This window comes from Phodopus roborovskii, unplaced genomic scaffold (assembly GCF_943737965.1).
Source record: "Phodopus roborovskii unplaced genomic scaffold, PHOROB, whole genome shotgun sequence".
NCBI lineage: Eukaryota > Metazoa > Chordata > Mammalia > Rodentia > Cricetidae > Phodopus > Phodopus roborovskii.
In genome coordinates, this window is record NW_026125708.1 from 464,447 (window position 1) to 488,660 (window position 24,214).

Consider the following 24,214-nt stretch of genomic DNA (forward strand, 5'->3'; position numbering starts at 1 on the left):
GAGTGTCCCTCTATGAGAAATGGGCTCCCAAAATTCATTCGTATACTAGGGATAAATACTGATCTGATGGGAGATGTCATTCTGTAAATATGTTTCTCATACTGGTTAATGAATAAAGCACTGTAGGCCAATAGGAAAGGAAGATAGGCAGGACTAGAAGACAACGAGGAAAGAGGAAGTAGTAAGGAGGAGTCAAGATAGAGAGTCTGGAGAGAGCAGGACGCCCACTCTAAGATGAGACCACGTGGAAATACATAGATTAACAGAAATGGGCTAATACTTAAGACAGAGCTAGCTGATAAGAAACAATTAACTGGCCAACAGCATTATATCAAATCGAGAGTCTCAGTGTATTAATTGGGGCTGGCGTGGTGGTGGGACAAGACCAGCGGTGGGAGGAAAAACCTACTCCTTATACTGATCTATTACTAGAGACCCTATAGATAGCCCAGCCCATCTAACATTCACATTTAGGAAGTCTGGGTCAGTTTTATGCTGGTTTCCCAGCTATCAGACTGAGAAGAATCAGCCCCCCTTGTTCAGGTCAGTTGATTCTGTGGGATTCTCCAGCCTGTTCTTGACTCTTTTGCTCATCACTCCTCTCTCTCTGTAACTGGATTCCACTTTTGCTAGTGTTTAGCTGTGGGTGTCTACTTCCATCAGCTACTTGATAAAGGCTCAAGGATGGCATATAAGGTAGTCATCAATGTTATTGTCTTGGAGGGACATTTAAAGTAGCCTCTCCACTACTGCTTAGATTGTTAGTTGGGTTCATCCTTGTAGATTTCTGAGCATTTTCCTAGTGCCAGATTTTTCTTTAATACTATAATAGCTACATCTATTATGGTATCTCTTTTCTTATTCTCCTCTATTCTTTCCTTTTCCATCTTCCTGTTCCCTCATGTCCACCTCTTCTCTCCTTTTCTCCCCCTCTCTTTCTCGTAACTCCCTCTCCCCTCCCTCAGTGGTAAATTATCAACCATCATAGAGCCCTCATCTAGTAGCTGATGGAAACAGAAGCAGGCATCCACAACTAAACACTGAGCCAAACTGGAATCAAAATGCAGAGAGGGAGGAGACTAGGCTGCAGAAACACATAGAGACAGCTGACATGAATAAGGAGGGCCCCTAGAGTGATAACTGGGAATCAGCATTGGACTGACTCAGACCCCCTGAACATGGGTCTCAGTTAGAAGGCCTAGGCAGTCTAAGGGACCTCTGATGTATTCCTGGTGCACAAAAGGACTTTGGGGGCACATTCCCCATGGAGGGATATTCCCTTATCCTAGAGGCAGGAGGTAGGGCCTAGTCCCTACGCCAATGACTTGACAGATTTAGATGAACCCTCCTGGAGGGCATCACCCTACATGTGGAGTGGGGGGTGATGGGAGGGGAGGGTGTTCGGGGAGCATGAGAGGGTGGGAGAGAGGGAGGGAAGGAAGGAAGGAGGGAGAGGGAACTGGGATCGATATGTAAAATAAAAATAAAATAACACATAAAAATATAATTTTTTAAAAAAAAATCAGTAGGAAGGAAAGCAATTAGAATGCATTTTATATCCATATGATGTTGTCAAAGAACACATTAACTTAATTTTAATGGGAAAAAAAGAGGCATAGTAGCACCTATTGAATATAAAATGTACCTCCTTTTCTTCAGGTGTTTGTTTTTTGTATGAATTTTACAGTGTGTATTTGAACTTTTAAACATGATATGCTGGTGTACATAGATGTAGTACCTCATGTTTGTGTCTGAGAGGGTGCACAAATATAATTGATGAGCTATTGTGACTTTATTTTTTAAGAACATAATTTCAAAAGTGGCTACATTTTTCCTTTTTATAAAAAGGAATTTGAAATCTTGAGGAGTTAACCTTTTCAATCACATGCTCTTGGATGTGTAAATACTAACCCCTCAGAACAGTTCCAATGCTGTTGCCTTTATGCATTCGTAGCACTTACTGATAATCATGATTAGTGTTCCCAGCAAGGGGCTCAAATTTTAAATTTGCACTGTCTAATCCACAGGCTACTAACCATGTAGCTTTATTTTTCCCTGGTGTTGTAAGAGCAAGATACGCTGGAGAGGATGAAGTTAGCTCCATTAAAAAAAAAAACTCCTTGAGAAATTCCCTAAATTTCCTTCATGGTCCAAGGCTGATCTGATTCAGCATCAGCCAAGGAGTACCCAAACTGTGCCCACCCCAGTAAAAGTGACCCCATCCCGGTGGTCAGGCAATGACTAACTTTGGTAAATAACATCTTCTCCACACAACTGTCCTTGTGGGCAACTGTTAGTAACAATTTTGAAACTCCCTTAGCCCCCACATCACTGAATGCAAAGGTCACCTATGCTTACCTAATCCTGAACAGCCAGGGCACTTACCAGCCTGCTTGAGGTTTTTTCCTTTATAAATCCCTTGCAATTGAAGCCAGGCACCCTTTTCCTGCAGCTGATGAGCCAGTTTGCTGGACAAGATCCCAGCAGAGTCTTGAAACTTTACAACAAACCTTGCACATTTGCATGGGTGAGTCAGCTCCTTGATGGCTTTTTTGAGGTCTTACAAATTTGGCATTACAGTGCAAGAAGTGGCACCTAGGAGCTTGCATAGAAATAAACAAGCTGTCCACTGATGAATTATATCCTCAACCTACTGAACACTATCTACTGGTGAGTGTGTACGTGTGTTTGTGGATTCATAAACGTGTGCATGTGTATATAAGCCAGAGGTAGGTGTTGGGTGTCTTCTTCAATCCCTCACCATCTTATTTTTGAGGTGGAGTCTGTCACTGAATCTGGAGCTCCTGAGTCTAGTCAGGATGGCTGGACAATGAGTTCCAGAGATCTGCTTGTTTTGCCTTCCCGATGCTGAAATGAGATATATCATACACCTTGGATTTCAAAGACAGTATCAAAAGAAGGCTAATATTCTGTATTACTATATTTTCAATATATGGTATTAAATAAAATATACTGTTAAAATTAAAAAAAAAATCATGGGCTATTGCCAGAGATCTTGGTTATGCTTCCCACAATCTAAAGCCCAGTTGCTGAAGGTAACACTTACTGATGTCATCAAACACAAAGCAATAGAATTGGTACCTAACTATAAACTGTTCCTGTCCTGACCACATTCACAGTATTAGAATGTACTCTGCATACTACTAGAGGAGAAAGATAAGCATCATTATCAACTAGCTGCAAACCCAGCAAGCCAAAGCAGTGATCTTCCTGCAAGATATTCAAGGGTAATAATGACAGAGATAATAAAAAATTTTTTATTGGCCTAAAGGCCCACTCTGTGAGATAGATCCCATACCTAACACTGTTAAAGTGGCCAAGAATATGAGACTAAGTAGGTCACAGACCTAGGAAAAAACCTACTACTATTAGATTTAAAAAAAAAAAAAACAATAAAATGACTCCCTAAACAAAACAAACTCAATGGTATTTTTATGAACCTTGTGTTTATTTATGCTTTGTTTTGGATTTTTTATCTTGTTTGTTTTGATTTTTGGTTTTGTGTGTTTTGTTAGGAGGTTTTGTGCTTCTTTTTTAATTTTTCGTTTTCACTGTGAGTGTGTGTGTGTGTATGTGTGTGTTTTATTTTGTTGAAGAAGAGAGAAAAAGAAAACACAAAGTTGGGTTATTAACTAGGTAGGTTAGGATTTGGGAGGAATAGGAGGAGTGAAAAATGAGCAAAATATTACATATTTTTTTTCATTTAAAAGCACATCTAAATTTTTAAGATAGAAACAATATAACAAATGAGAATAATCAGGGATCAAGTAGTCATTGCTATTCTAATATCTAATAAAATAAGCCAGAAAGAAAATCTAGCCAGAAAAGATAGAGGATCACTTATCACTGAACAAATGAACAGCAAGTTCAGGTAGGACCATTCTAAACATACAGAACACTGCTGATCCTCTTTCCCAAAACAATACCATAACATATAAAATCACATATGATACACACAAAGTAATAGTAAATAATTTCAATACCCCACTCTCACCCATACACAGATCAATTGAACCAATATTTTAAAGTAACAGAGAAACGTTGAAACTACATGGCATCATAGATCAAATAGACACAACAAAAATTTACAGAAAATTCCATCTAAACTCTATAGAAAACACATACTTTTCATAAAATCATCAAATTTGCTCTAAAATGGACCATATACTAAGATACAAAGAAATGTTCATTCTGAAACAATGCCATAAAGGTAAAAATCAACAGCAAGAGAAATGATAGAAAATGAACAAGTTCATTGAGATGAAATAACAAACTATTTAATGATGGATTTAATGATGGAGCCATCAGTGAGGAAATAAAAAGAAAATCAAAAGGTTTCTAAAATGGGATGCAATAAGATAGTCCTAAAGTTGAAGTTTATAGCTCTGACAACCTACATTAAAAAATCAGATAAATCTCAAATAAATAACTTAATGAGGTATCTTACAACACTGGAATAACAAGAACCAACCAAACCCAAACTAGTAGGTGGTAATAAATAATTAAGTCTGGGGAACACATAAAGATACAAAAGTCAGTGAAATGAAAGGTTGATTGTTTGAAAAGACAAACTAGATTGGGAGACTCTTCTCAAAGAAATGGAGAAAAGTGCAAATTAATCAAATCACAGATTAAAAGTAGACATTAAAACACATAATGATGGAAATTTACAGAGTCAAGAAAGGACATGTGGAAAATGTATACTCACTAAATTGGAAAACTGGTCAAATTTCTGCATGCATCCAACCTACCAAAGATAAAGCAATGTGATATAAATAATTTAACCACATCTATAAAAAAGTAAAAAGATTAACACAGTACAAAAAGTAAATTTCCCAACTAATAACAACCCATGTACAGATATAATTAACTACCGAATTCTACCAATCCTTCCAAGAATAATTAACACTAATCTTTGTTAATTATAAAACAGGAAATAATAGAATTCTTCCAAACCATTTTTGATGCCACTAACATCCCAATAACAAAGCCAAATAAAGAAAAAAGATTATCGATGAATCTCTCTAATAAATATTAACACAAAATAGTCAACAAAATACCTTCCCCACATACCAAAAACAAACACACTAAGAAGGGAATCAGAAAATTAATCCTAATCACAGTATCTTTAAATATAAAACACCTTAGAATAAACCTAATTAAGAAAGTACAAGATCTCTACAATTACAATTTTAAAACATAAAAAAGAAGAAAACACTAGAGAAATGAAAGACTGCCAATGCTCATGGATTCATAGGATTAACATAAAAATGACCATCCACCAAATGTTATTCCTATATTTTCTGTGCAAATCTTTACACACACACACACACACACACACACACACACACACACACACACATATATATATATATATATATAATCTTTAAAGTTTAATGGAATCACAAAAGCAGCAAATACTAACAATACTAACAACAGAAAAAAAAATGATGCTGGACATGTATGTCATCATTCCTCATTTCAGATTACACTACAAAGCTATACTGAGACTGGCACAAAGGCAGGCATGTAGTTCAGAGGTTTAGAATGTAGAACACAGATATAAGTCTATAAAACTATGATCACATGTTTTTTGTTGTTGCTTTTTGTTATTTTAAAAGACTCTAAAATATATACTGGGATAAACAGCATTTTCAAAAAGCTGTGTCAGAATAAACTAAATGTAGAAAACAGTACTGTACCATTATCTCTCACCATAAATAATTTAATAGTGTCAACATAAAATCCAAGACTGTGAAGTGAATAGGGACAATGTAAGAACTATACTACTAGATATAGGAATAGATGAAGACTTTCAGAACCCTGGTTTCTTGAGAAATAAGGAAATTAACAGACATGACTTCAGAAAAAAATTAAGTGTTCTTAAAAGGAAATGGTCAATATGGTAAAGAGAAGCCAACAGAAATGTAGACATTCATTAGTAGTATATTTGACCGAGGATCAGAATATACAAAGAATTAAAAATATAAACACCAAGAAAATAAAGAGAGAAGAGAAAATTAGTACACAGAGAGAGGTAACACATGCCTATAAAACAAATTTCACATGATGTTTTTTGTAAGTGGATGATAGCTCCAAATTCTCAGATTAGTTTGTTTAACATGTAGTGCCTGGAAGCCCAAAAGTTAGAAAGAGGCCATTAGAAAAGTAGAGAAAATAGGCCTTAAAAAAGTGTTTTATAGATTGCATGTGTCATAAAAGAGAAGGAGAATATTTAGTGTGTAAAAGTTGAGCTCTGGCTAGAGATGGTAGGAAAAGAATCTGGAAGTAACATATATACCCCTCAACTGAAGAATGGATAATAATGATGTGGCACAATTAAACAATGGAATACTTCTCAGTTGGAAAAAATAAAATTGAATCTTGAAATTCACAGGCAAATGGATGGAACTTGAAGAAGCCATCCTAAATGAGGTAACCAAGTCACAAAAAGAGGAACATGGTATGTACTCACTCATATATGGATTGTAGACATAGAGCAAAGGATCACCATCAGAGAAACTAGGATACAAGGAGGAACCTAAGATATTCATACAAGGTCCCTCACAGAAGGGGAAAGGAACAAGTTATCCTGAGCATATTGGGAGTAGGGGGAGCAGTGATTGAAGAAGGAGCTAGGATAAAGAGAAAGGAAGGAGATGAAAGCATATGAACTAGGAAGATTGAGTCAGGGGAGGAATAGACGAGAGGAAAGAGACAGAGAGAGAGAGAGAGAGAGAGAGAGAGAGAGAGAGATACCATAAAAGAGGGAGCAATTATAGGTTTGAAGAGAAAACTGATTCCAGAGAAATGTCCAGAGACATACAAGGATGAATCCAACTAACAATCTGAGCAACAGTGAAAGGGCTACTTAAATGCCCTTCCTGATAATGAGATTGATGACTAACTTATCTGCCATCATAGAGCCATCATCTAGAAGCTAATGGAAACAGAAGCAAGACACGCACAGCTAAACACTGAGCTGAACTGGAATTCAGATGTAGAGACTGGGGAGTGATAAGAAAACAGGGACAAGACCAGGCTAAAGAAACCCACAGAGACAGATGACCTAAACAAGGGGGAGCTAATGAACCCCCAGACTGATAGCTGGGAAACCAACATTGGAATGACTCAGACCCCCTGAACATGGGCCTCAGTTACAAGGCCTGGGCAGTCTAAGGAACCTCTGACAGTGGAACCAGGATGTATTCCTGTTGCATAAAAGGACTTTGGGAGCACATTCCCTATGGAGGGATACTCCATTAGCCGGAGGGAGGGCCTAGTCCCTACTCCAAATGACTTGACAGATTTTGTTGATTCCTTCTGGATGGTAACACTCTCCCTGTGGGTGGGTGGGATTGGAGTGTGGTCGGGGGGGGATGGGAGGGTGGGAGGGAGAAGGAACTGGGATTGATGAGTAATGTATGAAAAATTTTAAAAAAAAGAAAGAAAGTTTAAAAAAGGGATATGGTATAGGTGCTACATTCATAGAACCAACAAAAGATTAGTCTCCATCAACTGTTCATTATGAATGGGTGTAGTCTCATGAGGCACCAACCCTCCCTTGAAGGAGCACTGATAATTAATGGTTGCTGGTAGAGAAGGTGTCATTTTCTTATGCCATTGATAAGTTGGCCAAGATTATATAAATAAGCATCCCCACCCATGCTCATGCAAACAATCTAATTAAACTCAGTGTTAAAAAGGAGTCAAATTATTCTGACAATCTCCTGCATACATCATCTATAAACAATCATAATATTTTTCTCCCTACTATATGATTATTCTGTACAGCTATGTTTATTTGCATAGCACTACAAATGTTTTTCATATGTTTTAATTACTGATTTATTTGCTAATCTATTATCTCTCCCTATTCCAGACTATAGACTCGATGTAGGAAAGAATATTTTGCCATGCACATATACTCAACTCCTTACATATCTTTCAGATTGTAAGCACACAACAATTGTTTCTTGATAAAGTTAGTCAATGAAGATGTTGAAGTGATACTCTGACCTATTGATCCAAAAAGGAGATAGGTTTCTAACTTTTAGAGCAACAATGCTTCCTTGGCTAATATTATATGCCTTTTAATTCTGTATCTATATACTGCTAAACTGACTAGTTCTTTTGATGGAACTATGAACTTAGGCCTATGCAAAAAGAACTATTTCAGTAAGTGTTTTTTTTGCAGAAAATTAGTCTCTGGGCATAAAGCCAGAGGCTCCCCTTAGTTAGATGTCATATTCCAAACTAGATGAGCTGATATTATGTATATATCTTATAGAATCAAAGGAGACAAAGAAGAAAAGGATCATAACTTAATATTTTTTCAGGCATGTGCTGGCCATACTTGCATGCTGAATTTCACTCAGTCCCTCCAAACACATTTTTCCTCTTTAGTAGATGAGAGATTTATCTGTAACTTTCCTAATTGATTAACATCTTCTGCATAGAACCACATTCAGACATGCTTGGATGTTGTTTTCCACAGAAAGACATGGAGAAGAAAATTCTTTGTATATTGATCCTTTGTGGAAACAGATGGAAGAATGTTGACTTATCTCAGAAATCTTACTCTATCTGGCTACAGTGAAGCTACGGCAGGCCATCAGAGCTGGTGAAGTGCTTTTATCTTTGTTTCTCCCCTCCCATAGACAGGCTAGCTGGGCTTTATCATCTGGATTCTTACGTTGAAGGAACTAGGATCTAAGAATCACAGGAAACTCCAACAACAAACAGCATTAATAATAAGTTCCATTTACTTCCTATGCCATACACTTTGCCTGACACCCCATCAGTGGACTTCACATCCATCCTAGATCTGAGTATTATTCAAATATCCATTTTCTGTATAATAAAACAGGATTTGAGACATGAAGTTACTTGCCTAATTCTAGAACTCATGCCCTTAAAAACATTCTGCTGCCAGGCAGTGGTCGCACAACTCCCTTAATCCCAGCACTTGGAAGTCAAAGGCTGACAGATCTCTGAGTTCCAGGACAGCCTGGTCTACAGACTAAGTTCTAGGACTAAGCCAGGGCTGTTGCACAGAGAAACCCTGTCTCTAGAAAAAAATACAAGCCAAAAAAGTATTCTGCCATAAGAGAGATTAACATTGACTTTCCATCCTGCTAAATCCAATGTCCAGCCTTCTTTGCATACTGTATAGGCTCTCTTTTCTGAAGAAATTTGAGGCCAGTATCTCCCATCACTTCAATCTTATTCAGTTAGAGGAAAATCAATTCCTCTTTACAATGTTGATATATGTTTTATTTTCTTGCTGGTAATACAAAATTTTAAATGAGCCTATGATGATAGGCTTCTAAGTATGTAGTGTCATAGGGGTATATAGTCAGAAGATCTAGGAATCATAGGAGAAATAAGACTATTCAGGAACATTCCTTGAAATATGTGACAGTGTTCTCAGAAATGAGAAACTAGAATTCCAAGTTGTGGTGCAAAGGTGGAAAATGTGAAGAAATTTTAATATCAATCAGTTTAGATGCTGTACTTCAAAACAAGGACATCCAGCCAAGAAAAAACTAAAAATGAACAAGGCCAATTCATTTACAAAGCAATCAATAAAGTGATTCTTTCATGCCTCTTATATTGGTTCAAGGCATCTCTTTCGTTTTTTCATTTCGGTCATGTTTTTGTTTGTTTATTTTCTTTTTCTTTGTGGCTTCCTTACAGACTAGCCTTGCCTTTTGATATTTGATTTTTCTTCTTGTCATGGGCTATGATTTGACTAAGGGGCTTTCCTCTCACAAAACTCTGTGTTGGATTCTTGGTGTTGGAGATGACAGTGTCAGGAGGTGAGGCCTAGAGGGAAGAATGTGGGTCAGTGAGGACTCTAAGAATTTAGGCATACTGGCCTGCCCCTGTCACCTGAAAAAAATGCATTCAGATAGTAAGCTGGTCAGCCCTGGGTTACATGACTAGTAGTCTGCATGCAGGTGCAAAGGACCCCTTTAAAAGAAAGACCACCACCCACTTCTCTCTCTTTCACTCTCTTTCTTTTCCTGAGGCAGATAGGACTTTGCTTGTCCCCCTCTTCTCTTTTCTCTATGTCTCTTGTCTCTGACTCTTTACCTCCTATCGCTTCCTCCTCCTTCCCTTTCCTAATAAAACTTCTCACTTATGCTCTGTCTGCCTGGTATGTTTGTCCACAGCCCTGGTCACCCTTGCATGCTTGCCATAGAATCTGCCAAAGTTCTCATGTGCTTTATCCTAACAGGAACATGGCCTTGGAGAGGATTAAGGAAGTTCTCTCAGGTCATATAAGAACAAACATCTATAAAAAATCTTGCCTGTTTTCTACATTACCATCTTGCTACTGGTGATGTGATTGTTCCTTTTACATATGATCCTACCATTCTGATGCCACAATAAGTTAATGTGGGTCTGGATATCTTTCCAGAGTACAACAGGACATTTGGATTTCCAGCATCCACAACAGAGCTAAAAAACACTTCTCTCTTTGTTATTATTATTACTGTGTATATACGGCCTTTGTATGCCATCCATGGTGAACATATTGGACAGAGGACAACATTGGAGAGCTGGTCTTTCCTTTCAATATTTACTTGGACTCCAGGGATTGAAAACTGATCATCAGGCCTCATAGTAAACACTTTTACTTGCTGGCCTCCTTCTCTTTTTAGTACCCATGTTTGGGCATTTTGTTATAATGCTGAAAAATAAACTAATGCATTGGCCTGTGCTCATTTTCAGAATTTGATGACAAAATACATATTTCTAGCTTTGACTTTTGGTATTTCTATATAGTCACCTTATCCTTGTGGGTTTTGTCCCAGATATTCTCTTTCTCAATGCTAAGAATGACCCTGGGCAAGATAAATTTTCTCTGAATGATCCAAATGAGTATTTGGAACTTCCCATGGAAACCTGTCTTGGTTACAAGTTTAGAAAGAGAAGATGTGTCCCCTGCAATCAATAGGTTAGGAAATCCAGTTGCAAAGATGGATAACAGAGTCTTTTTTTTTAATTTACATATTTTTCTTATTTTACATATTGATTCCAGTTCCCTCTCTGGCCCTCCTTCTCTCCCTCCCTCCCATGCCCTCAGACCACCCTCTCATCCCACCCTGCCCCACTCCAAAGGGAGGGTGATGCCTTCCAGGAGGGATGAACAAAATCTGTCAAGTCATTTGTAGTAGGAACTAGTCCCTCCTTCCTGCCTCTAGGTGAAGGGAGTATCCCTCCATGGGGAATGTGCTCCCAAAGTCCTTTTGTGCACCAGGGATACATCCTAGTTCTACTGTCAGAGGTCCCTTAGACTGCCCAGGCCTTCTGACTGAGACCCATGTTCAGGGGTCTGAGTCAGTCCCATGCTGGTTTCCCAGCTATCAGTCTGGGGATCCATTAGCTCCCCCTTGTTCAGATCAGCTGTCTCTGTGTGTTTCTGTAGCCCGGTTTTGTTTCAAGGAAATTTATGTAAATAAGACTACTTAAGCTGGGCATTGGTGGCCCACACCTCTAATGCTAGCACTTGGGAGGCAGAGACAGGCAGGTCTCTGTGAGTTTGAGGCCAGCCTGGTCTATAGACCTAGTTCCAGGACAGGCTCCAAAGCAATACAGAGAAACCTTGTCTTGGGGGAAAAAAAAGACTACAAGACAGAGTTAAAATGTGGTTTGATCAGGCCAGACTGCCTGAAACAGAGTACCAGGTGATCCTATATTCAAAACAGCTGGAAAAAGCAGCCTTGCAGACTACAGCCAGGATTTCTGCATCTTCATCGAATCCCCCATGACAGCGCCCCTTACCAGCAGGAAGTAGTTTGGAAAGAATGACACCCAAATTCCCAAATATTGTTTATAAATGTTTGTTTTCATTTAAATGGACTTGGTTATAATAAATAAATAAATATAGAAAAAAAGAATCTTAGAGATTGGAATCTCTAAAGGCTTCTTAAAAAGGGGTAGCAGGAAGTGACTACTCAGTGAATAGAAGCCAGGTGACAGAGAAATCTGTCCATGAGGAGGGAATAATCTTGAGGTCAAGGTTGCAAAAGGAATCCAAGGGTAACACAAACTTCAGACAAAGGAGACTGCCTTGTAATTAGGGCAAATGCTTGAACACTTGAATCAGCACCTTGCTTAAATTCACTCTGGGCAGATTCTGGTTGTCTTGTACTACAACAAAATCTAACTTCAATTTTAAGACCACAGACAGGAACTGGGGCCCTGTGCCTTATGAATTGTAAGTCAGCTGGGACGTGCATAACCCAGATTTAAATCGAAAGCTATATTCTCTATCAATTCCACAACCTCTCTTCTTTTTTAAACATTTGTTTTCCTTGAATTTTAAAAAACTATTTCAATGCTGCCATTACTGAGCTAAGAAGAAAAGTATTTAAATGTATTTCATCTGATCTAAAGAAAAAATGAGATCAAAGTTGGCCAAAGCTTCCAATGTTCAGCATCTTAGGAGTTATCGATAGGCACATAAAATGCTTACCATCCATGAGAGAGAAAGTAGTGAACACCAGTCTCATCCTATGTAGACCTTTCTCTCCCTCCAGTCCTTGTTAGCAGGCTCTACCACATTCTCTGTGAGCCCCATGATCCACATACACCTTGAAGGCCCAATTTGGAGAAAAAGCTGTCATAACCACTAAAAAAGATTAACTCAGTGTCAGTATTTGATCTTTCAAACAGAGAATGATGGGGTCTCAATTATCAGAATTGAGACATTCTATAGAACTAAGAGACAATCTCCTGAGATAAGGCTAGTGAACCTTTTCAGAAATACCAATCCCCTTGTACCTATCTTCCAAAAGTCCATATTGAAATTCTCCCGAGAAAGTCCAAGTGTCAGCATTTCTCCGAGCTCCTTTTATATTTTGAACATTCAGTTAAAGTGATAAAGAGTCTATATAGTTGGTTGCTCTTAGAAATAAACAATATTGGCACATGGAGCAGGGATGACATGTTTCCACAAGAGAAACAGGATGCCAGGGGAGGTTTCCACACCATACAACTTCTGCTGTCATCACAAACAGTGATAGGTCTATGGTGGTGGTAAGCTAGAACCACATTTATTCCTACCCTCCAGAGGAATAGTGTGTCACTGCTCTGTGTGAGGCAGGGAAGCAGAAAATGAGAGGATAGTCCTGGTTCAGTTCTACTGATTATCTACCAGGATACTGATTGTGTACTTCATCCTTCTCTGGGTAGGTGAGTGAGGGTTCATCCCAGCTCTGCAGAAAATACTTTCTTGATACCATCTTGTGGTCCCATTTTTCCCCCAAGGACATAATTTCTTTCATACCTGCCTGGGTGATGAGTTTAACATATTCAGTACACAGTAACAAAGCAATACACATGGCAGCTCTTCACATCAGCTGCATTCCTGCTCATTTGGGCCAGAAGTTCACATCACTGTGTGCCTGCTCATCTCTGCTAAGAAGGCAAAGCAATTATTTATATTTCCTAGCCCATGTAGCACCAAGAAGTGGCTGTTGGAATTCTGTGAATGACAGAGAGCTGACACTACTCTAGAGCTACTCTCATCCTAGCCAGAAAGGCTGTGAAGATGGAGAGACGTTCACTTCAGCCATGTGGACAGGACCTTAATTTCCAAATCAAACTAAATCAATAGCTTAAACAGATGTAGATCCACATGACAGTGGGGCCAGTAAAGACGATTCTTTAGATGTCTAGGTGTGCTGTGTTGGCTATTAAAAAATGATGTGCAACCTCAAGATGAAAGGCACCAGTGGCTTCTTAGAGGCAGGGAGTCCTATTCTTCTTGGAAATAAACTATAGAACTCGCTGAGGCTTCTGCCTCAGTCAGCAATTTATTGCATCAAAATCAATGACAACCTTGCTGTAGTTATGTGTGAATTTTCTGAACCTAATCCCAGTCAAATTTAACATTAGCCTAGTAGCCATTGTCTTATCACTGTTACGGTATTTATGGGACACGAAAATGACTTCTTTTATACCTGCCTGGATGATGAGCTCCTCACTTTCATACATGGAACAAAGCAATGCAAGTACAACAGCCCTTCACATCAGCTCCACTCTTGTACATGATGGCATTTAGCTTGGCATAACACACAAGGATACTTAGTATCTATCTTTTTTTCTCCTGCTTTCCACGGCAACAAGTCATCACTGCAACTATTTGTCATTCTGCTGTACCCCAGCCTAACCATCTCCTTTTACTGTATTTATAATGCAGGCTCTGCTTTGGGAACTTGGATTCTTGTTTCTTTGTGCTGAAAAGAAGGCCACCACAATGAAATCCACCAGGAAATACTCAGGCCATTCCAGATAGCTATCCAGTTTTTTGCAGGAAGTGAGTGTTACTCATGTTGAGTCTAGAGTTATATGCCACAATGAGCAGCTTCAGAATGAGGAAACTGAGGCTTGGATGTCACCAGTCCAGGAAGAAACTTTCTACATCTCACTTTGGACAGGGTACACAGTCCTCACAACTAGCTCAATTCTACTCTGGGTTCTCAAGTCTCCCATCTTCCCTACCATGTGGGTGCCAGAAGAAACTCAGAAACTGCCTCCCTCCTCAGATTCAAGTGGAAGTCCACCTGCAGGATAAGTGCTGCAGGACCTGGCTCCCCTATTAAGGAATGAAGCCACTGAACCTGGCTATCTGCTCTGCAAGGGTGCAGGCCAAGTTCAGCTTCTGGTCTGCCCTACCCTCATCCCACCCCTAGCAGCCTCAGAGCTCAACAAGAGGAAGGCTTCTCTCTTGATTATAGATGTAAAGCTATCATTTCTTTCAAACACTTATTGCTGCCATGATGAATTTTAATCTGAAACTGAGAGCAAAATAAACACTTTGTTCCTACTTTGCTTTGGTCAAGATATTTTACCACAGCAACAGGAAGCAAAACTAAGACAAAATATTAAAGTAACAAAAATAATAGGAAATCATACAAATTAATCAAATGAATTAATTATTATAGACAATTGTAGGGAAAAGGAAGTAAATTAGGAATGAGGATATACATAAAGAAAACTTTGTTACTTGTAAAAGTACACTTTAAGTGCATTAAGGTCCAACAGTTAACTAGTAGCCTTATAGAATACACTGATGGAGACAAACATAATAGGTTTTCTCCAGAGATTCAGGCAGCATCTTAGAGGCATGTCCATGCACAGAAAAGAACTACAGATGTGAGTGGGTGTGAGGATCAGGGAGCCTATTAGAATGGTGGGCTGGGATCTGAAGAGCTAACCATTCAAATATCTGTTACACTTCCCAAATTATAGTAAACACAGTTCACATTTCAGAACTTCAAGTTAGTCACTAAAAATAAAATGGATGTCTGGTCACATCTGCCAACAATTAGAAGAGATATTGCCCCTGACTATAGTTTTGCCTCTGATGAGAAAAGATCTTGGCTGGAACCCCACAATTCTGTTTGCTTGACCAGCTGTAGACCATCATGCTATATCCTCAAAATACACAATGCTCAGAGAATAGACAATCCAGGCCAACATATACTCTTTATTTTATGTCAGAGGTCTCCATGTAACCACTTATTCCTTCTTGCCCCCGAATTAAGGCTGGACTGAGTTGGGGATGTCAGAGAACAGAGTTGTGACTAAGAAGCTTGTCCTCTCAACTGCTCCAAAACAGGTTACTCAGAGTTTTCTCCAGACTGACTCCCTTGGTCTCCAATTTCCAGTAAAAAAAAAAAGCCTGTCTTTAAAATGTATCCCCTGATGATCTGTATCCCTTCATTTTAATATTTTCTATATGATGAAAAGTGGAAGAGTTAAAAAAAAAAAAAAAAAACCTTGGTGTTGCCCTAAAGTTAAGTTGACACTCCTAATCTTTATGCATATGGCACTGCTACATTTGTTTGAGTATTTCAAAACTTGCTTCAACTTTATTCTATCCTTGGCATTTTTTTCAGCTCTGGCCAACTCAGGACATTATACATGCTCAGTTAGTGTTCTACTACTGAACAGGTACCCCAGATATATTTTATTTTATAATTTCCTCACATAAGACCTTGAAACCAATGAGATAATTGCATAGCAGATAGAAATCACCCTTAAAATTGACTAAAGTCTTATTTGACTTCCACTGGAAAGAAAATTGGATCCAGTCTACTATAGAAGAGTGCTAACCAGAGCTGAGTAAATATTTTAAAAGTAGGAAGAACCTCATTTGCTCTATAGCTTTGGCCTAATATGTGAGTACTTAAAAAAGGGCCAATCAGGAGGTTCTTTTGACTAGTTCTATATCAGCTTGACACAAAATAGTCTGATCAGAGAGAAAGAAACCTCAATTGAGAAAATGCCTCCAAAAATTGGACTCTAGGTAAGACTGAATGGTATTTTCTTAATTAATGATTGATAGTGGAGGAACTAACCCATTGTGGGTGGAGACATCCCTGGGCTAGTGTTCCTGGGTTCTTTAAGAAAGCAGACTGAGAAAGCCATGGGGGCAAGCCAGTAAGCAGCATCTCTCCACGGCATCTGTATTTCCTGCCTCCAAGTTCCAGCTCTATTTGAGTTCCGGCCCTAACTTCCTTTAATGATAAACACTGATAAAGTGAAAGCCCAATAAACCCTTTTTTCTTAAACTTGCTTTTGTTCATGGTGTTTCATCACAGTAATAGTAACCCTAACTAAGACAGAGACTTAGCATGTAAAAGTACTTGCAGTTGTGACTGATGACTAGTGTTAATACCCAAAATGGCAGAAGGAGAGAATCAACTTCCCAAAACTTTCCTCAGATCTCCACAATATGCAACAGTGCCTGTGGACCCCCCACAGGTACATAAGTAAAAAATAAAATTTAAAAAAATTACTTTAAAAAAAAAGTCCACAGTATACTCCTGATCACCCACTGCATAAAAGAGTTCAGATACCGAATCAATACATATTGGCAGTTTCCAATTAGAAAATCTTATAGAAAGATATTATTTATAATGTCACTTAAGCCTTAAATAAAATGTCAAGACATAACCCTAATAATATATTTGAATGAGAGTAGAGATATATTCATTGACATGGAAAGACTAACTCAGAAGTAACCCAATAGATATGCTCTCCAAATTGCTCTATAAATTCTAAAGAATAGCAGTAAATCTAATGTGTTTTATTTATATAAAAATTAATAGGATCACTTTAATTTATTTGGAAGAGATAATGCATAAATATGGACAAGAAATTTTGGAAATAAAAAAAAAGTAGCAAAGCTAGATATTTCCTACCAGGTATCAAGACTTGTCATGAAACTATAATAACTAAAATTTTATAATTGTTGCTGGAGTTTTTCATTAATGAACTAAATTGAAAGGATAAAAGGAATAGAAACTAGAAATGTAATATAAATAGATATAAAACAGATATTGATATGAATTAGTATGTGACAGAGATATGATATTTCATATTAATATGGAAATAATTGTTAAATTTAATGTATAAATTGGAAACACTTAATTGGCACATGATGTTGGTTTCAGCTGTCTGGAAGCAGAGGCAGGTATATCTCTGAGTTTAAAACCAGCCTGGTCTACAAACCAGGTTCCAGGACAGCCAGGGCTGTCACATAGAAAAATACACAAAACAGCAGGGCACAGAATGGGAAAAGATTTTCACCAACCATACATCTGACAGAGGGTTGATCTCCAAAATATACAAAGAACTCAAGAAGCTAGTTACCAAAACACCGAATAATCCAATTAAAAAGTGGGATATAGAACTAAATAGAGAATTCTCAATAGAGGAATCTAAAATGGCTGAAAGACACTTAAGTGCTCAACATCCTTAGCCACCAGGAAAATGAAAATCAAAACAACTCTGAGATACCATCTCGCTGTCACAATGGCTAAGATCAAAACCAACAATGACAATTTATGCTGGAGAGGATGTGGAGAATGAGGAATACTCCTCCACTGCTGGTGGGAGTACAAACTTGTACAGCCATGTTGGAAATCAGTACAGTGCTTCCTTGGGAAAATGGGAATCAGTCTACCACAAGATCCAGCAATTCTACTCTTAGGCATATACTCAAATGATGGGTATTCATACAACAAGTGCATCTGTTCAAATATGATTATAGCAGCATTATTTATAATAGCCAGAACCTGGAGGCAACCTAGATGCCCCTCAACTGAAGAATGAATAAAGAAAATGTGGTACATTTACACAATGAAATACTACTCAGAGGGGGAAAAATGGAGTCTTGAAATTCGCAGGCAAATGTATGGAACTAAAAGAAATCATCCTGAGTAAAGTAATCCAGTCACAAAGAGAGGAGCATCGTATGTACTCACTCATATATGGATTTTAAACATAGAGCAAAGGATCAAACCACCAGAGAAAGTAGGATACAAAGAGGATTCTAAGAGATTCATACAAGGTCCCTCCCAGAAGGGGAAAGGGACAAGATCTTTTGAGCATATTGGTACTGGGGGGCAGTGAGTATATTGGGAGCTAGGAAAAAGGGAAGGGGAGGAGAGGAAAGCAGGTGGGATTAGGAAGATTGAGTCAGTGGAGGAATAGATGAGAGGAGAAAGAGAGAGGGGGAGACAGAAAGAGAGAGAGAGAAAGAGAGAGAGAGCATAAAAGAGGGAGCCATTATAGGTTTGAAGAGAAAGCTGACTCTAGAGAAATGTCCAGAGACCTATAAGACTGACCTCAACTAACAATTTGAACAACAGTGGAAAGGCTACCATAAATGCCCTTCCCTGATAATGAGATTGATGACTAACTTATCCACCACCATCTAGTAGCTGATGGAAACAGAAGCAGACACCCACAACTAAACACTGAACCGAACTGGAACCCAGATGCAGAGAGGGAGGAGACCAGGCTACAGAAGCCCACAGAGATAGCTGAACAAGAAGGATCTAATGGGTCCCTAGAATGATAGCTGGGAATCTAGCATTGGACTGACTCAGACCCCCTGAACATGAAGGCCAGGGCAGTCTAAGGGACCTCTGATAGTGGAACCAGGATGTATCCCTGGTACACAAAACGACTTTGGGAGCACATTCCCCATGGAGGGATACTCCCTTAACTTCGAGGCAGGAAGGAGGGCCTAGTCCCTACTCCAAAATGACTTGACAGATTTAGATGACCACTCCTGGACGGCATCACCCTACATGTGGTATGGGGTTGGGATGGGAGGTGAGGGTGGCCGTGGTGCATGGGAGGGTGGGAGAGAGGGAGGGAGGGATGAAGGTAGAGGGACCTGGGATCTATATGTAAAATAGGCAAAATAAATTTTTAAAAAGTAGTATGCATATGGTAGTTGCATCACTGGAGATAGCCAAAGGGAAATAGCAAGACAAGCCATGCCATGCCTGTCCTATGGATCATCATGTAGCAATTTAAAAAGAGGAGATACTAATTTGGTAATAATGAATCATACTTTTTGTTCTATTAGCATATATTATACATAATAGTGGGTTATATTCCTAACTTTTCATGTATATGTTATATTTTATGCTCTGATCATATGCAACCCTATTACCTTCTCTTATCCCCCTTCCACTCTTCACTCAACAACTACCTCGTCTTCATATTCTTTACTTATTTAATGGTGGCCAAATTATCATCATCATGATTACTTACACAAGCATAAGTGAAGAATTATTTACAGAACCATGGGCACTTTTCCAGTGGCTACATGGTGTATGCCTTGTATGGCTAATCACAGCCTCTGTGAGTTCTGAAAAGGTTTGGGTTAAAAGGTAGAATTCCACAGCACTCTACCCATTCATCTAACTTTCATTTTCTTTCCAATAAAAATAAATTACATTTTTGGCTAAAAACTAGTTGTAGAACAGTGTTCGTGTTCTCAAATGATTTGCAGTTTTGAACAACCAAAAAAATAAAACAATGTGTCTGTGATTTCAGATCATTACAAAGTAGATGCAAAAATCAGGACTAAAGGGATAAGTAAGTCATTGAAACACTTGGACATGATCTAGCAATAGTCAAGGACAGTCTTCAGCATTTATGTAGGTTTGATGAGAAAATTCTGGCCAAGATAATCCAGAGCCCATGAACAAAAGTCCATTGGAGAAGTCAGCTCTAGTACTTCCAGTGCTCAGTATTGGGCTCTGAACATCCTGGAGGAAGCATGAGTTCAGTCTTCATGATGTTCTGAATCCTTCCATGCTGCATGGACATCTCCGGATGTCAGTCAACTATGTTTCCTGATGCCAATTATCTTAAAGGGGCAGCTAATGACACATCTCCCAATAAACCACATATCTATAAACATTTATGTCTATAAATGTATGGAAGGATAGCAACATCTAATAGTTACTGACAAACAACAGTGCCTCCATACAATAAAATAACACTTATCAATAAAAAGAAATGTACAGCTTAAACAGATCTCACAGAAATAAAGCTTTCATGAAATAATTGGCTTCTGCCCCATTACATTTGTTTAAAGTTCTCTAAATGGAAAAAATATAATTTCAAAGAAAATATCAGTGATTTCTACTGTTTGGAGCAAGGTAATGGGGGTGAGAAATAGAATAATATAAGCTGGTGGTTAAAGTTCATTTCCTATGCAGATATTCAGTTGTTCTAGAATCATAGGATCATTTGTTTGAAATGTTTTCTCAACTGAATAGGATCAAAAGAGAATTTTCTGTACTTTGGTCTGTATACCTACCTTTTCACTGTTAGCAAATTGCCTTTGTTGCTCTAATTTTATTATGTCTTGAAAAAAACTTGCAAATGTTTTCCATTGTTTTCAATCCTATTTTTTTTCTGAATACCAACTTTTTCAACTTCATACAATCCTGTTTGCCAATTCTGCCCTTATTTACTGAAATCTCTGGCATGTGCCTACATTGTGAAGTATTTCCCTACACTTCCCTTAAGTAGTTTCAAATTTGTAGGTCTGACACAAACATCCTCAACTTATTTAGAATGTATTTTTGTACAGGATAAGGGGATCAAGTTTCATCTTTTACATGTGAATATTCTGTTTTCTCATCAAAGTTTGTTGAGGAGGTTGTCTGTCCTATAACGTATATTTTTGGAACTTTGTTAACAATAAGGATGGCTAGAGATGACTGTGTTCATTTATTTGTTCTTTATCATGCTTGTTTGGTGACCATTATTCTCTTCTCTTTCTATGAAATTAAATTTGTAACTTTCAGATAGAAGTGAGAACATGTATTTTTGTGTTTCTTTGTCTATCTCATCTTGCCTAATACTTTGACTTCCAATTTCACCCACTTTGTAAAAGAAATGACAAGATTTCTCTTGTAAGATTAAATAATAAAGCTGTATATGTGTGTATACATATATCATCTTTGCTCATCTATGTGTCAGTTAAGGTCTCGGTTGATTCCATCCATGTCTTAACTGCTGTGAATAGCGCTGCGATAAAGACTTTCTCCTTTGGGGTTGTCCCTCAGTCTCTTTTAGTCTGTATAACCAAAAGCCCATAAGTATTTCAGCCATAATTTTCTATATCACAATGCTATTCCACAAATATTGTTTCCTCAAAAGTAAAGTAATAAAAGTGGAACATCTATTCCATGTTGGTCACTTCTTCAAAATTCACATTCCTGTCCTACACATAAATGATTTTCTTTGCTACTCAGCAACCTTGGGCAACTTTTTCATTGTATTTCTCCTAGGGTTTAATGTTATTACTGCAATAACTGACTTCTTAAAAATCTATTTCTCTATTTATGAAGCAAGACTAGAAATATATATTCAATTCATGTAGCTATTACGTGATATAATATGCCTTCAAAAGTAATTCTTTAGCCAGGTGGTACTTACTTGCCATTGCAACACTTACATTGCTGAGGTATCGATTTTGTCATGAGCTCAAGGCCAGCCTGAGCTACATAGTAATATTATATCTCAAAAAGAAAAATGAAAACTGTCCTTTACACTATATAATTATTTGAAAGTTAAGTCTTACATACAAGACATTGCTACTAAAATTAAGTTTCACCAGAAATTGTCATAATATTTCTGTACCAGACTTTTTTTTGGGCTACCCTGGTTCCCAAATCATGACACAAAGACTTACTATTAGTTAATAATGCATGGCCCCAATTTATGCTTGTGCCACTAGCTATTATAACTTAATTTAACTTGTTTCTCTTCATCTACATCTTACCTCAGGATGCTTACCTTTCTTTCTTTCTGTATGTCTTACTCTGTGTCTGGCTGGCTGGCAACTGGCTGGCTGGCTGGACCCTGGCATCTCCTTCTCTTTCTCCATGTTCTCTCTTCTCTCTTCTTCCTCCAGCCTGGATTCTTCCTCCTACCTATTCTCTCTGCCAGCCAGACCCACCTATCCTTCTACTGCCTAGCTATTGGTCATTCAGCTTTTTATTAGACCAATCAGATGCCTTAGGCAGGCAACACAACACATTTTTATATCATTAAACAAATGCAGTGTAAACAAATTCAACATACCTTAACATAGTTAAAGTAATATTCCACACATATTTCCATCCTGAGAAAATTTCTGAGGCAATTCTGGGGCAATGTCCAGAATATAAACCAGTAAGACAGGTAAGGCCATAGCTGAACTTCCCTTCAGACAGATCTTTGAATTACAATTCTATCCTGAAAGCCTTTCTTCAAGCTTTATAGAGCCATAAACACCATGGCACTAGCATCCCTCAGCACAAATTGCTCTAAGAAATTTATAATCACTGAACCGCCAGGGACAAGTTTAGAAACCAGTGTAAATGTATTAATTTCCAATGAGCAATCCCTCCTAAGCAGGCTAAGAAATCATGTCAGCATATATGATCAAAAGATTTGAGGGAGGACAAACAGAATTTTGAAAGAAAATAAGTCTGGAATCATAACCATTGTTATGTTCTGAGCTCCTTATAGTCATGTCTTGCTGAAGTTGCAGGTATCTTCTGCCTGCTTCAGACCAAAACTGGGGAAGATATTTTAAACGCAGCACCAAGTTGGAAAATGGAGTTACAATTCCTTAGTGGATTAATTTTGAGATTATTTTATGTAATTACTGTTGAATCTGAGACTCAGTCCTGACTTTGTGTTGTGCAATCCAACCATATTCCAGGAACTTTTAAAAAATTGGTATAAAAAAGTAGTTGGTTTTATTATGTTAACTTCACACATGAATATCATATGCATTTCCCATACTCACCACTCATTACCCTCTTCTTCCTTCCTCATTAGTTCTTTTTTTTTATTTTTTTCTTATTTTACATATTTATTCCAGTTCCTTCTCCCTCCCCCCTCTTAGTTCTTATTTATGTTTTTAGGGCATCTTGGATGGAATCCAAAGTTTTAGACATACCAGCCAAGCACTCTGCTATGGAGCTATGTTCCCATCCTTTTCCGGGGTAGTTTTGCCTATCATTTACTTCATTCCATTCAGAGTCTTGATATGACCGATTAGTAACCCAAGCTCTCACTGTTAACAACCATCACCTCACCAGTTGAACCTACACAAATTATACCACAGGTCTGTTACATCACTTTGCTCCATTGCCAGTGTCATCATCATGATAATCAATACCATCACCTGCACCACCATCAGCATATCAATTTTATACGTTTTCTTTCTTATCCGCATTTTCCCTTTAATTGAAAATATAATATTTTCTAATACAATATATCCTGATTACAGTTTTCCATCCATTTATTCTTCCAGTTTCTCTACACATCCCCTCCACCCAGATCCACTCCATTTCTATCTTTCTTCATATGGACATTTAGTGTAATGAACTTTCCTTGTAGCACTGCTTTCAAAGTGTCCCATAAGTTCAGGTATGTTGTGTCTTCATTCTCGTTGAATTCTAGGAAGTCTTTAATTTCTTTCGTTATTTCTTCTTTGACCTAGCTATGGTGCAATTGCGCATTGTTCAGTTTCCATGAGTTTGTATGGTTTCTGCGATTTGTGTTGTTGAATTCCATCTTTAAAGCATGGTGCTCTGATGAGATACAGGGGACTATCCTGTTGAGGTGTGTTAAGTTGCCTAGTATGTGGTCAATTTTGGAGAAGGTCCCATGTGGATCTGAGAAGAAGGTATATTCTTTTGTGTTTGGATGGAATGTTCTATAGATGTCTGTTAAACCCAATTGGGACATAACTTCTGTTAGTTCTTTCCTTTCTTTGCTAAGTTTCTGCTTGGTGGTCCTGTCTATTGGTGAGATTTAGTAATGTTTCTTTTGCAAATGTGGGTGCCTTTGTATTTGG

The 24,214-nt window shown here is 38.1% G+C and overlaps 1 pseudogene; it reads right to left on the bottom strand.

Moving 5' to 3' along the window:
- Positions 1 to 13,842: 13,842 nt before the first annotated feature.
- On the bottom strand, positions 13,843 to 23,590 carry LOC127217504 (deoxycytidylate deaminase-like; annotated as a pseudogene).
- Between the last annotated feature and the right edge of the window lie 624 nt (positions 23,591 to 24,214).